This window comes from Phragmites australis, chromosome 24 (genome assembly GCF_958298935.1).
Source record: "Phragmites australis chromosome 24, lpPhrAust1.1, whole genome shotgun sequence".
Taxonomy (NCBI): domain Eukaryota; kingdom Viridiplantae; phylum Streptophyta; class Magnoliopsida; order Poales; family Poaceae; genus Phragmites; species Phragmites australis.
The window spans coordinates 13212407-13228544 of NC_084944.1; positions in this window are offsets into that span (position 1 = coordinate 13212407).

The following is a 16138-nucleotide window of genomic DNA, read 5'->3' on the forward strand; positions in this document are numbered from 1 at the left end:
TCATAGACTACTATTATTTTGGCTAATATTAGTGTTAATCATAGAGATATAACCTTTAGGTTAGTTTGTCTCTATGGTGATCCCTATCATGTAAAAACTGATATTATCAGGTCTGATGTGGCTTTTTTTTTTTGCTTCTGTAGATAATAGCCCTCTCTTTTGTATGGGTGACTTGAACAAGCTCCTGGATGTTAATGAAAAGTTTAACATTACTCTCCCTAATCGCAATCATATTTCTTCTTTCTATTCTGTTGTTATAATTGTGGTCTCATCGGTTTATGCTACAATGGCCCTGCTTATACGTGGACTAACATGAGATTTTCCTCAAATCCAACATTTGAAAGGCTAGACAGATGTCCTGCTAATACAACTTGGTATAATATGTTTCCTAATACAAATGTTTATCACCTTCCCCTTCCCTATGGAGTCTTGCTCCTATTCTTGCTGTTCCTTGTGCTAACAATCCTGCAGGAAAAAAAAGTCAAATTTGAAAACTGGGGGTTGTATGAAAGTGTTTTCCATGAGATAACTAAAAATACATGGGTCACGTGCCAAAGCGCTAATCACGTGATTAAGCATTCATAATCATTGTGACATTATGTTTATATGTATTCATTTGGTAAATTGGGTTCAAACGTGTTCGAAATACATAGGGATGGCTTAGAGCTCCTTAGGAAGGCTCTAAATACCTTGGAGAAAAGAAGAAAATAAAGAAGAAGGAGGAGGGGGGGGGGGGGGATTAGAACAAATTCAGCAAAAACCCTTCTCGCGGTCTGACAGCCATGTGAACAGACACTTAGGCTTGCCATGTGGGCTTCCCGCGGTCTGACCACCAGCATACAGAGGCTCCCTTAAGTGGTCGATCGCCTCTCTCACTCCCTCTCCCTCTCATTCACTCTCTCACACTCTCACTTCATCAAACCCTAGAAAGAGAGAGAGCTCCAAATCCATGTGTCGACGACCGGAGGTCAGAGGAGGGGACTCCCACGAGCTTCCTGAAGGACTTCCCCAAGTTATTCCCCCTCTTTTCCCCACCAGAATTGTCCCCTCGGGTGTTCTCCCACCACGAGCTCCAACATCGCTCTGTGAGCTTGATCCGGGAATTAAAGCTCTCCCAGAGATATCTTATCCCATAGAAAGTTCACCTACGTCGAGGTAAACATCCCCTATCATTTTCTCATCGGTTCGTATCTCTAGCCGGCCACCATTTTGATTTGCACCAGAAAACCCTAAGAAAGCTAGGTGTAGATCTCATTTTTGGGGTTTTACATGTTTAGACCGTGCAAGTCGTCCGAGGGTTCTAATGAGAATAACCCTCCACTGTCTCCACCGCCGAGTATGGTAAATGTTCTCATGCAAATTGAACAAAACCATCAAACTCAGATGGCACTCCTCGAAGCTCTCGTGCACAACACGGCCCCTCATGGAGGAGGTGGGGCCGGACGCCATGATGACTTCATTGACTTTTTTTGGACTCTACCGCCCACCTTTACGCAGGCTGAGGATCCTCTCGATGTCGACCACTAGCTTCGAACAATTGAGCAGAAGCTCATGCTTCTCCAGTGTGAGGACCACAAGAAGGCTCTCTTCGCCACTAATCAACTTCATGCTGGCGCATGGTGGTCCAACTTTCTGGTCATGCACTCTGCCAGTCACTGGGTGTCTTGGACGAAGTTCTGCCAAGACTTCCATGATTATAATATTCCCAAGGGGATTATGGAGATCAAAAGGCGGGGGGGGGGGAGTTTTGGACCTCAAGCAGGGAGGCAAGTCGGCCTTACTAATGCACCTGTGTTCTTCATGTACTTGATGAACATAGTTTTTATGGAGGAGTTTGACAAATTTGTCATGGTTTTCATCAATGATATTCTCATATACTCCAAGACTGAAGAAGAACATTCTGAGCATCTCCGTGTCATTCTTGGCCAACTTCAAGATCATCAACTCTATGACAAGTTCAATAAGTGTGAGTTTTGGCTCAAGAAAGTTGCTTTTCTGGGCATGTTCTATCCGAGAACGGTGTTGCCATTGATCTGAGCAAAGTGCAAGAAGTGCTCAATTGGGTTCAACCCAAGAATATCACCGTCATCCGGAGTTTTTTCGGACTTGTGGGTTATTACGGCTGGTTCATCGAGAACTTCTCCAAGATTGCCAAGCCAATGACTGAGCTATTGAAGCAAGGAAGTGTTTTCAAGTGGTCGAGTGAATGAGCTTTCCAAACTTTGAAGGAACTGCTTACGACCGCTCCCGTTCTTCCTCAACCCAAAGTGAACAAGGGTTTTAGCATCTATTGCGATGCTTCTCCCATAGGCCTCAGATGTGTCCTTATGCAAAAAAAAAGCTAGGTTGTTGCTTATGCCTCACTCCAGTTGAAACGCCATGAGCTCGGATGTGTCCTTATGCAAGAAGGCCAGGTTGTTGCTTATGCCTCACGCCAGTTGAAGCACCATGAGGAGAACTATTCAACCCATGACTTAGAGCTTACGGCAGTTGTGCACGTTTTGAAGATTTGGTACCACTATCTGCTAGGAATATGTGCCGTATGTATACATACCATAAAAATCTCAAATACATCTTCATTCAAGATGATCTGAACATGAGACAAAGAAGATAGCTCGAGTTAATCAAGGATTATGAGCTAAAAGTGCATTATCATCCTGGCAAGGCGAATATGGTCGCCGATGCACTGAGTCAAAAGGCTCGATGCAATTGTCTTATGGTCAAGCCTAGAAATTCCACAATTTATGATAATTTTTGGAGACTTGGACTCAAAATGGTCCCGGAGAGATTTCTTGCAAACTTGGAGATCAAATCCACCCTCCTAGATCAAATCAAAGAAGCTCAAAGGGATGACAAGGGCATGGCCCGAATCCAAGAGAAAATGAAGGAAGACAAGGCTGCCTATTTTTCTGAGGATGATCAGGGTGTCTTATGGTTTGAGAAGAGACTAGTTGTTCCGAAGGTTGAGGCACTAAGGAAGAAGATTCTAGATGAATCTCATGATTCTTTGTTGTCTATTTATCCAAGAAGTACCAAGATATACCAAGAACTCAAATCAAGATTCTAGTGAACTCACATGAAGTGAGAAATCACTCGATATGTTGCTGAGTGTGATGTCTGCCGAAGAGTGAAGGCCGAGCATCTTAAGCCGGCCAGTACGCTCCAACCTTTGCCTATTCTCTCCTAGAAGTGGGAGGAGATTATAATGAACTTCATTACCGAATTGCCGAAGACCTCTCATGGATATAACTCAATTCAGGTCTTTGTGGACCGGTTGACAAAGTCCGCTCATTTCTTTCTGGTCAAGACCACGTACTCAGTCAAGCAATATGCGGAGTTGTACCTCACTCAGATTGTTTGTCTTCATGGGATTCTGAAGAACATATCTCCGATCGAGGCACTTAGTTTACCTCACATTTCTAGAGGAGCCTTATGAATCCATGGGAACCAAACTCTTCCATAGCACCACTTACCACCCTCAGACCGATAGTCAAACCAAGAGGGTGAACAAAATCTTAGAAGATATGTTGCAAGCTTGTGCTCTCACATATGGGAAGAAGTGGAAAATTTACTTATCATTCGCCAAGTTCTCCTACAACAACAGTTATCAGTCGAGCGTTGAAATGTCACTGTTTAGAGCTCTCTATGGCCGAAGATGCTGAATGCCATTGAATTGGTCCAAATTCGGCGAAAGGGCTTTTCTAGGCCTAGATTTGATCAAAAAGGCAGAAGAGCATGTTCGGGCTATTCACAAGTGTCTCCTAATGGCTCAATATCGCCAGAAGAGCTATGTGGACCGCCATCGACGAGAACTTGTGTTTGATATTAGGGACTTTGTATATCTCAAGGTATCGCCTCTAAAAGGGGTTTGATGCTTTCAAGTCCTTGGGAAGTTGGCGCCTCGTTATGTAGGGGCTTTCCAAATCATTGCTCAGCGTGGAGAGGTGGCCTATCAATTGGACTTGCCTCCGTCCCTCTCCGCGATTCATAATATGTTCCACGTCTCGCAACTGAAAAAATACCTTCGAGTTCCAACCGAAGTTATTGAAGTTGCAAAACAAGAACTGAAACTGGATCTCTCATATTGCGAGCGGCCAATTCGAATCTTGGATGAAGCAGAATGTAAGACTCGATGACACTCTTCACTGTGTCTGGGAATGCGCATGCCTTCTTTGCTGTGTCCGTGCACAGCCACCACCGAACCTGGGAGCGTTCATCACTATTTTGCCACTACCTCAGAACACCTCCGCCAAGACCAACCATAATACTGAGCTTGCCTTCTCGCATTCTACACCATGCTCTCCTCAATTTGTTGAAACTCACTCCTACCCATCGTCGACATCAATGGCCGTCGGCCATCGACCCGTTCTGCTCTCTCTATCCTCTCTGTTGGTATGCACAATTGCAAGAAACCCCTTCCCTTTCTCTCATTTATTTATGTCTTTATTCCCTATTTATAATGTTTACATGTTAGCCTTTGTCTTCTATAGTCAATTTTGTTCCAGCCCTCATAATTCAATAGAGTTCATCATTTCAAATCTTGTTTAGCAAATTTCATCTAAATTCCAAGCCACTTTGTAAATTCATCCAAATTCGGCAAGTTTCCAACGAATCATCCTTGTTCTTGTTCGATAATTAATTGGTCACGTAGTGCTATATAATTATAGATATTATTTTAATAGATAGATGCATATCAGATGGCTTCGATGTGTAGAGCTCACATATTGTTGCACATAGGATATGAATTTAATATTAAAATAATATTTATAAAATTATATAAGATCTCACATGTCAATATTCCCGCACATCTTTGTACGTCCTTCTTCGGTAAAACCCTAGTTTCCGTCATACTGGATTCGTTCATGTTAAATCCAGTCAACCTAGTTCTTTCTTCTTCAAAATCCCCAACCCTTTGTTCTTTCCTCTTTTGATTTGCAAATTGGGTTTTATTTTGTATTTTATTTGGTTTTGCTTTTATTTGCATGTCTTCGCGAGTAGAGTACGACGTGTCTAGACAATCGATGATCTATAGTCAAGACTTTGGGATATTCCAAAACCTAGTTTATGAAGATCATGAACAACATCCAGTCAGGTGTCTTGCTCATTTTGCACCTAAATTAGGATGGTATGTTCTTATCCTTCATGCATGCTTAGTCGTCACACCCGGTTCTAACGGATAAAACCAGATACATCTTATGTGTGCACAGGATGTTCAACACACATAAAGATGTCACAGGTGAAATAACAAAAATAATACTTTTATTAAATAAATTTTAACTCTTATATGAATTGACATATATTGTCTTCTATGTAGATATCTGCAGTGGAACAGAAGCACTGGTGCCCAACAACACCGCAAGCAATCGACCAAGAGACACACACCTAGAACGTCACAACTTCGTCTTGATAGTCTTCAACACCTTCACTCAATAAGCAACACCATACATGTCGCATGGCATAGGAAAAATAGCAAGTGTCAGCAAGTGTACAGAAGAAAAATGATATGCAGGCTTATATCAAGAATAGGCTAACATAAGTCATATTTGTGTAAAAGTGAGTAAAGAAAACAATTGAACTTTAAAAGCATTGAAAAATTATTAAGTGAATGTATCCCAATTAATCCAACCGTCAGACTTCACCCAAAATAAACCATCTTGCAAACCATAACCAAACCACGACCAAACCAAAACAATCTAATCATGTGAGGATCCAAGTCTCCTATAAACTGTAGGCACGGGTGTTATAACAGTTTTACACTCTGCAGAGGTTGTCCAACTTTTTGCCACGAGTCATGATACCCATGTTGCCATGTTTGCAAGACACTTAACACACGCCAGTGGTGAGCCGCCAGGAAAGTCACTACAAAGCATGATCCATCAATTAGGTCCTGGTACTCCAACGAATGCCAGCAGGTGTATAATTGATATGCTAAGCCTTACTCATATCGGTCTCGTATTTGAATGGTATTTCTTGGGTTATCGCTCCACGAACCAGTCCTTATATGTGACACTTGGGAAAAGACTACTCAACAGGGAGATAACCATCGTAAAGCAAGGGGGAGGGAAAACAGATGTCACAGCCAACCTAATCAAGAGAAACTACATGCCTGGAATATATCTACAAGCCCACTGCATTTACCATTGAATACACTTACCATTACCATCCTACCATTCTTTACCCAAGTCCTAGGGTTTCATGTTACTATGTCAAGTTCACCATCATCATTGCATATGTCCACTAATCATGTATAAGACACTTCCCAACATCTTGACAGCATGGCTAAGCAAATCTACCCATGAACGACACCTAACCATAACCCACCTAGGCTTCAAGGGATGATAAGAGAAAAACTATGTAAACCCTAACATAGGTGACTACCCATCATATTAACAGACACTGCATGTAATTTGTAAAACAAAATATTTAAAAAACATAGGCTCAAGATGATCAAGGAGTACACTTGCCTTTTACCCAATGCTACTCAGTGTTGTCGAAATCTTGGTCTTGAAGTCCCTCAAACAAATCTGAAGCGTTATTGACTAATCGCGGATTCTCCGACAAACAAAAATAACATCGAATAAACACCAAATAAAGTCCAAATTGCAAAAATAATAGGAATAGAATGATAGACTGGGATCTTTATTTGGGCTGGACAAGGAGAACATAATTTGACTGAAGTTTTTACGGGGAAGGATAAGGTTGTAGGGATCCAGATGTTACTAAGGGAAAACTACTGTAAATATGTGAGGACTGCTATCTAAACTAGCACGGTTGGATAGATCATATTTTTAGAAAAATTTGAGCGCAAGATTCACTCAAATCGGAGCTAAAACAAAACAGATACGAGACTTTGAAGTTCCCGGGACTTTTCTGTAGAATTCCCTATTTTCCTGGATATTTTTGTACTGGAAAAGATTGAATTGCTGATTGGACGTTGACTGGGCTGGCTCTGCTAATGTGGCAAGGTGACTGGATTGACACATCAGCAAAGATGCTGACATGAAAGGATGGTGTGGCAGCTGACATGGCACATATGCTAACTTGGTTAAAGTGGACACATGGAAACACGGGATTGGAGGATGAAGGGGTAAGTTTTGGATCTAATCTAAGCTTTTGATTTTGGATCGGACGGTCAGGAAGAGGTGTGGAGACAAACAATGTCGGCAGTAGAGAGAACATGGCGGCAACCGGCTCGGGGTGCGGCGGAGGCTCATCAGACTTCAGCAAAAGCCTCATCGCCGGCTTCGGATCATGATTGTGAGCAGTAGAGATGCAATAGGGATGGACGGGGATCTTACCTTGGCCAAACAGTGAGGTCAGAGAGACGGCGAGATAGGCTGACGGTGAGAGGAGGCGACAGCGGCTCTCTGGAACCGGTGGAACAGGCACCCCGACAGCTAAGAGGCAAAAACAACAGCTATGGTGCACTTAGGAGGTCACGGCAAAGGTTTAGGCGAGCATGTGGACATCGTCGTGGCCTCGGCAGCAAGATCGACAAGCTTGATAGGAGCTCAGCAATGGAGGCGGCTAGGATTTTTGGTGATTTAGCGGAATTGGCACGGGGAGGCTGCGGCTTGCGGCGGAAATAGGATGAGGACGAGATGAGGCACGAGGGTGCTATATAAAGGCGGTGGGACCAAGGAGTCCAAGGCACGCACATCAAGAAAGGTGGCGGCAGCTCGGTTGGCTCGTGTTCGGCCAATAGTCCGGGTTGGGGACGAAGAAGGATGCGGCCTATGTGGCGGCGGGATGACGAAGGTGGCTTGGCGTGGGGCGTCTTCGGCTAGTTGGCGGTTGGTGGAGGCGGTGTCTAGGATGAAATGAGCATGTGCAGCCTAGAGGGGAATGAGCCAGGGTGGTCGGGCGCAGGTGTAGAGGGAAGGGTGGGGGGAGAGAGGAGGGCTAGCTCGCGCCGGTTGGCCAGCTGGGCCAGGAGAAGGGAGAGTGGGCTGGATGGGTGTGGATCAGGCCATAAGGATGGGAATCGGATCGGGCCAAGGAGAGAGAGGGAAAAGATAGGCTGGGCTGGGTTTGGATTAGGGTTGGGCTAGGACTTAGATTAGGGCTTTGGAAATTTCCACAGAAGGAAGATAGCAAATAAAATCCAAATAAAAAAACAAATGGAGCCTAAAAATTCTAGAAGATTCCAACAAGCTTTTGAAAATATTTAGAAGCCAAATAAAATATTTTGAAATTTATGAAAACATTTTGATATTTTGGAAATAAAATTTAACTCAAAAGAATTCAAATAAAACTCCAGGTGAGCTCAAATAACACCCAATAAAATCCAAACAAAACCTATATGCCTATTTTCAACATGAATGCATTCAAACAATTAATATCCTTAATCCAAATTTGATTTTGAATTTATAAAATAGGGCTTTTTCTTATTCTATGATCTCTAATCTATAACTAATCTTGGAAAATTTTAGAAATTTAAGAAATCTGAAAATCAGGGTGTGACAAATCTACCCCCTTTAAAGAATCTTGCCCTTGAGATTCGGGCAGATCGGAGAAGAGATAAGGAACTTGATCTTCAAATTATCTTTTCACTTTCCAAATTGTTTTGTTTTTTTGCCTGGTAGAGGCTTATTGTGCTGACATGCTTTGATGACTTCGCTTTTGATGGCTTTCTCATCTGTTAGTTGACCTTGGCAGACCTTCTTATCCTTAGAGATTTACATGAGGTCTATCTTGATTACGAGGAAATGGTACTTATTCTTGAGAGTCACTTCTGGAATCGGAGTGTAGCTTCTAAGTATTGTCCTTTATTATTACTCCATTACTCTTGTCGGCTTGCTGTTTCCCATATCTATCTCTCGGTTCCAAAACTAAGACATTGGCTAGAGAGTCTACCCCCCTTAAAAAGATTTGAGCCAAAACATACACATCTTACTCTTGTTCCTTTTAGAAAACTTTATCATTGACATTTATAAGACATGACTTGCAATAGGGTTTGATTCTATGAAAGAAAATACAATCCATTCTGGAAACATTATTAGAGAGTTGATCAAGGAATACAACACAATGGATGTTCTTCTGCCTGCTAAGCTTCCTTGGTCTTGACGTTGCTGACCTGATACTCAACACGATTTGGTTGAGCTGGACTTTATTAAGTAGGAGTTTGAGGATTATTGTGGCTTTGAGACTAGGTTGAGAACTTCTTTTGGATATTGAGGTCAAGTTGATCCAAAGTAGGATACATTGTCGGACACCTGTAGATTTGATGCAGGGGTCCTCCACAGTGAAAACATGATTTCTCGTTAGGCGGAGCACGATACCTCTTAGAGCAATCGTTGACAAAGTGTCCTTCACCTCCACATTGTAAACACACTTTCTTAGCGTTAGGGACAAGAATCCTCAGGGAACATCGGTTGGCATAATATCTGTCTTCTCCATGACGAAAACACACCTTCCTTGTAGGAGCATCCTGTGGTTTGTTTCTACCTAGATTTGTAGGATAGGGAACCTGAATGTTGGAACATGGGAGGAGAGCTTTCTCTATCATATCATCCTTTTCTTGACTGACGGGAGTGTCTTGTCGCACTGATCCAACTTGATTTTCGCACTTCTTAAATTGTTTTGGCCCCGTTCAGTTGAAATTCACTATAGGTAATCTTCCAACCACTGAGATCGAGATCCTGAGGACTACTTTGAGTTTGGGTGTTCTGAGTGGGCTTCAGAGTGTTGGCCTGATTTGGAAACTTCTTAGGGAACCTATTCACATAGTGTCCTTTATCTCCACAATGGAAACATCATTTGCCTGAGGCGGGAGCAGCTGTGCTATTCTTGACTTGAGAAGTGGCTAGAGTTGAATGGGGTGTTTGATAATCTGAGCACTGAACAGGTGCTTGCGGTTGAGACCTGTACTGATTGTTGGAATGAAGTGTTGATCCTTGCTGAGGTGCTTGAGTTGACATATGGGGACGTGCACAGCTTCTTTGTCCTTGGAATGACATCTTCCTCTTCTTCCTGTCGTCTTGGTGACTATGTTCATCTCCTGCACTCAGAGCTTTAGTGATCTGTAATAGTCCTTCCATACTCTGAGCCATGCTTTGAAAGATCTAAGTCAATGTTGTCAAGAGTTGTTCCTTGTTGAACTGTGGTGGTACCTGCTGGTTGTTGCCATTGTTGTTAGGATTGGTATCCTTACCAAACTGGTCTTTCTCTGTGTTCACCATGTGATTGGGATTGAGGTGGAAGGTTTGGCAAGAAAAGAATGGACTAGAAGGAGAAAACCCAGCTATTCTATTAACTCTAGAGATATACAAGGAATGCCGCTGTTACCAGATACTAAAGCATCCCACAACGCATACCAACACTCAAACAGAAAATACAAATCAGACAAGGCACACAACACAAGAATACACTACTAATATCGCTCTAACGTTTTCGAAGATTAGGGAAAATCCTCCTATAACTCGAAGAACTAAAACTGGGAGTAGCGTAGAGGTAGATGTTCATGCCTTCAGTGGTGTGGTAGATCATTCTTCCATATAGCGAAGGGTCTTCAACTTCATGATTGGAATCTTCATACGAGGTAAAAATGTCAAGTAAGATCTTCAAGAGCATCCTTCTTGATCGTAGAAATTGGGATGGTTCAGCAACTATAAGTTTGAAAGGGAGAGTAATGAAGATTTATTTTGCTCAATAGATTGGAGTAGGTAAGTAGAGAGAGAAACTGAGGGGTCAGAAAAATATGAGGATGGGTTTTTCAAATTAGGCTTTTAAAAATATGACCTTATGGCACGACCATTTCATCTAGTCTTACGTCCTACGGCCAATATAGCTCTGATACTACCTCTGTAACACCTGGTTTTAACGAACAAAATCAGATACGGCTTATGTGTGTCCAGGATGTTCAACACACATAAGTACGTCACAGGTAAAGTAACAAAAGCAATACTTTTATTATATAAATGTTAACTCTTACAACAATTGATATATATTATCTTCTATGTAGATATCTGCAGTGGAACAGAAGCACTGGTGCCCAATAACACCTTAAGCTACTGATTGGGAGACACACACCTAGAACGTCGCAACCTCTAGTCTTCAACACCTTCACTCACTGTGCAACACCATACATGTTGCATGGCATAGAGAAAATAGCAAGTGTGAGCACATGACACGCTCAACAAGTGTAAGAGAATAATGATATGCAGGCTTATATCAAGAATAGGCTAACACAAGTTATATTTGCATAAATGAGAGTAAAGAAAACAATTGAACTTTAAAAGCATTGAACAATTATTAAGTGAATGTATCCCAATTAATCCAACTGTTAGACTTCACCCAAAACTAACCATCTTGCAAACCATAACCATAAGCACGACCAAACCAAACTCATCTAATCATGTGAGGATCCAAGTCTCCCATAAACCGTGGGCACAGCTGTTATAATAGCTTTACACTCTGCAGAGGTTGTTCAACTTTTAGTCATGAGTCGTGATACCCATATTGCCGTGTTTGCAAGATACTTAGCACACGCCAGTGGTGTGCTGCCAGGAGAATCACTACAAAGCATGTATTATCAATTAGGTCCTGGTACTCCAATGAATGTCAGCTAGGTGTCTAATTGATATGCTAAGCCTTACCCATATCAGCCTTGTGTTTGAACGGTATTTCTTGGGTTATCGCTCTATGAACCAATGCTTATATGTGACACTTGGGCAAAGACTACTCAACAGGGAGATAACCATCGTAAAGCAAGGGGGAGGGAAAACAGATATCACAACCAACCTAACCAAGAGAAACTACCTGCCTGGAACATATCCACAAGCCCACCGCATTTACCATTGAATACACTTACCATTACCATCCTACCATTCTTTGTCCTAGTCCTAGGGTTTCATATTACTATATCAAGTTCACCATCATCATTGCACATGTCCACTAATCATGTATAAGACACTTCTGTCACACCCGATTTTAACGGACAAAACCAAATGCGGCTTATGTGTGCCTAGGAAGTTCAACACACATAAGGATGTCATAGGTGAAGTAACAAAAGCAATACTTTAACTTACAATCGTTCACTTCTTACAAAAGACTTCACCTAAACTACTTTAAAAGCTAAACGACAGCATCTAAACGGCGGCAGCGAGATGAAAACTTTGGCGACCAAGCACTCCACAGGCACTAACTGGAAGACATGCTCCTAGAACACCAGGTCGTCGTCTTGGACATCTCCAAAATCTTCCACTAAGCAGCATATGTTTTGTAGGAGATAGCAAGGGTGAGCATATAGAGTACTCAGTAAGTGTGGGAAAATAATAATATGCATGCTTATATCAAGAATAGGCTAACACATGTTATATTTGCGTAAATGCGAGCAAATGAAACATTAAAGTAATTGAAAATCATTAAGCACTTGTTAAATGAAGGTTATTTCCAAACCATCCAACAACTATCCAGTCAATGTAACCATCCCTAAACCATCACCATCCAGTACCTCTTGTACTAATAAGTTCATGACCATAACCATCTAATCATGTGAGGATCCAAGTCTCTCATAACCGTGAGCACAACTGTTAAAACAGTTTTACACTCTGCAGAAGTTGTCCAACTTTTAGCCACGAGTCGTGATTTCCATGTTGCCGTGTTCAGGAAACACTTAACACACGCCAGTGGTGTGCCGCCAGGAGATCACTATGAAGCATTGTCCATTGATTATGTCCTGGTACTCCAACAAATTCTAGCCAGGTGTCTAATCAATATGCTAAGCCTTACCCATATCGGCCTCGTGTTTGGTACATTAGTTCTTGGGTTGTCGTTCCACGAACCGGTCCTTATATGTGACACTTGGGAAAAGACTATCCAATAGGGAAATAACCAACAAAATCTAATACATCTACGTGGAACGTATCCACAAGCCCACCACATAAACCACCATAATCAAACCAACTCCTTGCCCAAGTCCTAGGGTTCCATGTTACTAACAAGTTCATCATCACCATTGCATTTATCTACTGAACATGTATATGATACTTCCCAACATCCCAAAAGTATGGCTAAGCAATTCTACCCATAAGACACCTAACAATTAACCACTTAGGCTCCAAGAGATGATAAGGAAATATCTAGGTAAAAACCCTACATAGGTGTCTACCCATCAAATTGACAAACATTGCATGCATTTTATAAAACAAAACATTTTAAAACATAGGTTCAATATGATCAAGGACACTTGCCTTCTCTTTGCTGCTACTCCGTGTATTCTTGACCCTGGTCTTGATGTTCCTCAAATTGATCCGGGGCGTTGTCGACTAATCACACAAATACCAGCAAACATACAAACAAAATACACTAAGAACAGAGCACAAGACAAAAGAATGACAAGATAAAACCTATCTAGAAAGAAAGAGCATTAAAAGCAAATCTAACGGCGCAAGAATCGATTAAAACGGAGCTACGATGAAAAAGTTAGGGCTAAAACAATTCCAGGGTTTAATCTGAAAAGGAAAAGGGCTTATTTTGAATAAAACAGAAAGTCCAGGGACATTTTTGTAAAAATAGGGGACCTAACTGTAATTATGGAGAAGTCTAGGGACTAAACTGAAAAAATAGGGGCTTCTAAGTGATTATAGAAAAGTTCAAGGGTCTAATTGCAAAAGAGCTATTTCTTGGAATTTCTAGAATTATTTTTGTACTGCAAATTCTTAAAATATTGACTGAGCTACTTTGGCTGATGTGGCACGGTGACAGGGATGATACATAGGCACTTTTGTTGATGTGGTGATGACATGGCAGTTGACATAGCATAGGTGCTGACTCGATCAATTGAGACACGTGGCAGCTTCTGGTTGGTTGGCTGAAGGGGTAAGTTAGATCTAATCTGGGCCCTTGATGAAGGATCGGGCGGCTGAGGGAGTTTGGGGATAAAACCGGCGACGGTACAGATGAAAGACAGTGGCGTCGGTTCGGGATGCAGCGGAGGCTCACCGGAGCGGAGGGATAAACTCGTTGCCGGCCTCAGACTTCGACGACGAGTGGCGGAGGTGTTCCAGGAGGGCAAAGGGGTTCCGTTTGAGGTCTTACCTCGGGTGGTGCGACACGGGAGAGGTCCAGCGATGGCGAGGGAGGCAGCGGCGCACGGGAGCTCGTCGGTGGAGGGGTTCCAGCGGTCGACCGATGAAGATGAGGTGGCTACGCGCTGAGAAGGCTACGGCGGAACTCCCTGGCAGCTTGATTGGGACAACCACGGCGCTAGGTGACTTAGTGGTGAGAATACCCGAGGCGGCGGCAATGGCGGCTCAGCGAACTCGGAACTCGGCGAGGGCTGCGAAACCTAGCGAGCTTGCAATGGGAACAGATTGAGGGGCGGCTAGGGTTATATATAGGCGGCAGGACAGGGTCTCGACGGGGCTCAGGACTCTTGGGCGGCGGCGTGGCACATTCGAGTCGGACTCGGCCGAGAGTCCGTGAGGAAGACGACAGGGACATGGGCCTACATGTCAGTGGCACGCAACGAAGGTGGATAAGGCAGGGGCAATGTTCGGCAGCGACAGCAGGGTGAGCTGGGTCGAGGCGCTGGCGCGTAGCTGGGCCGGGAGCGTGGGCACGGTTGGCTCTGGCTGGCGGGCGCGCTGGGCCGAAAGGGAAAAGCAGCTGAGCTGGCCGGAAAAAGAGGAAACGAGCCGGAGGAAAAATGAAAAAGGCCCGGGATAGATTAATCTTTTTCCTATTTTCTTTTTTCCTTCTAAAACCTTTTCTAATTCTATTTCTAAGCAAAACAACCTCAAACAAAACCCAGCAAAAGCCAATAAAAATCCTACTTGCCTAATTCAGCATGAATGCATAATATTCAAATATATCCTATATCAAATTTGTGTTTTTTATAAAATAGGGTTTTGCTTTTCAATTGCTTAAACTCAATTTAAACTCTAGCAAATTTTAAGAAAGTTATAAAAGTGGAAAAATTAGGGTGTTACAAACCTACCCCCCTTGGAATGAATCTCGTCCTCGAGATTCGGATGGAGCGGAGAAGAGATGGGGAAACTCCACCTTCAGATCTTCTTCTCTTTCCCAAGTTGCTTCATCTTCCGAGTGATGACTCCATTGCACTTTGCACATTGGTATTACCTTGGTTCTGGTTACTCTTTCTGCTCTCTCAACAATCCTCTCGAGATACTCTGTATAGGAGAGATCTTCCTGAACATCCAGTTCTTCCATTGGTAATTGTTCTTCCGGCACTCGAAGACACTTCTTCAATTGGGAAACATGGAAGACATCATGCACATCTGACAGTTGAGGTGGTAACTCCAACTGATAAGCTACTTCTCCTCTCTTATCCAGTATCTTGAAAGGTTCAATGAATCTTGGTGATAACTTTCCTTTGACCTTAAACCTACGAAGACCTCTTATAGGCGAAACCTTGAGATAGAAGAAATCTCCAATTTCAAAAACCAATTCTCTTCACTTGTTATCAGCATAACTTTTCTATCTCGATTGTGCAATCCTCAGATTCTCTTGAATTATCTGAACTTACTTTTCTGCATCTCGTAGAACTTCTGGACCAAAAACTTGACTTTCTCCTGTCTCATTCTAGAACAGCGGTGTTCAACATTTCCTTCCATACAGGTCTTCAAATGGAGACATTTAGAGACTTGTCTCATAACTGTTGTTGTACGAGAACTCTGCATATGGCCGACTTTTATTCCAACTTTTACCATACTTCAGAGCACAAGCTCTTAGCATATCTTCGAGTATCTGATTCACCTTTTCTGTCTGACCATCTATTTGAGGGTGATAGGCAGAACTGAAATTCAGCTTCGTGTCCATAGACTCATATAGCTTCTGCCAAAACTTGGAAGTAAACTGAGTTCCTCTATCTGAAACAATCTTCTTCGGTACTCCGTGCAAACATACTATTCTTGACATATACAACTCTGCTAGTCTGGCTCCACTTTATGTAGTCTTAACCGGAATAAAATGGGCGACTTTAGTCAAACGATCAATTATAACCCATAGAGAATCATATCCATTTAGGGTACGGGGTAATCCGACAATGAAATCCATACCAATTTCCTCCCATTTCCACTTAGGTATCTTTAAGGGTTGTAGTGACCCTACTGGTCTCTGATGTTCTACTTTGACCTTCTGGCAAGTATCACACAGGGCTACGTATTCTGCAACC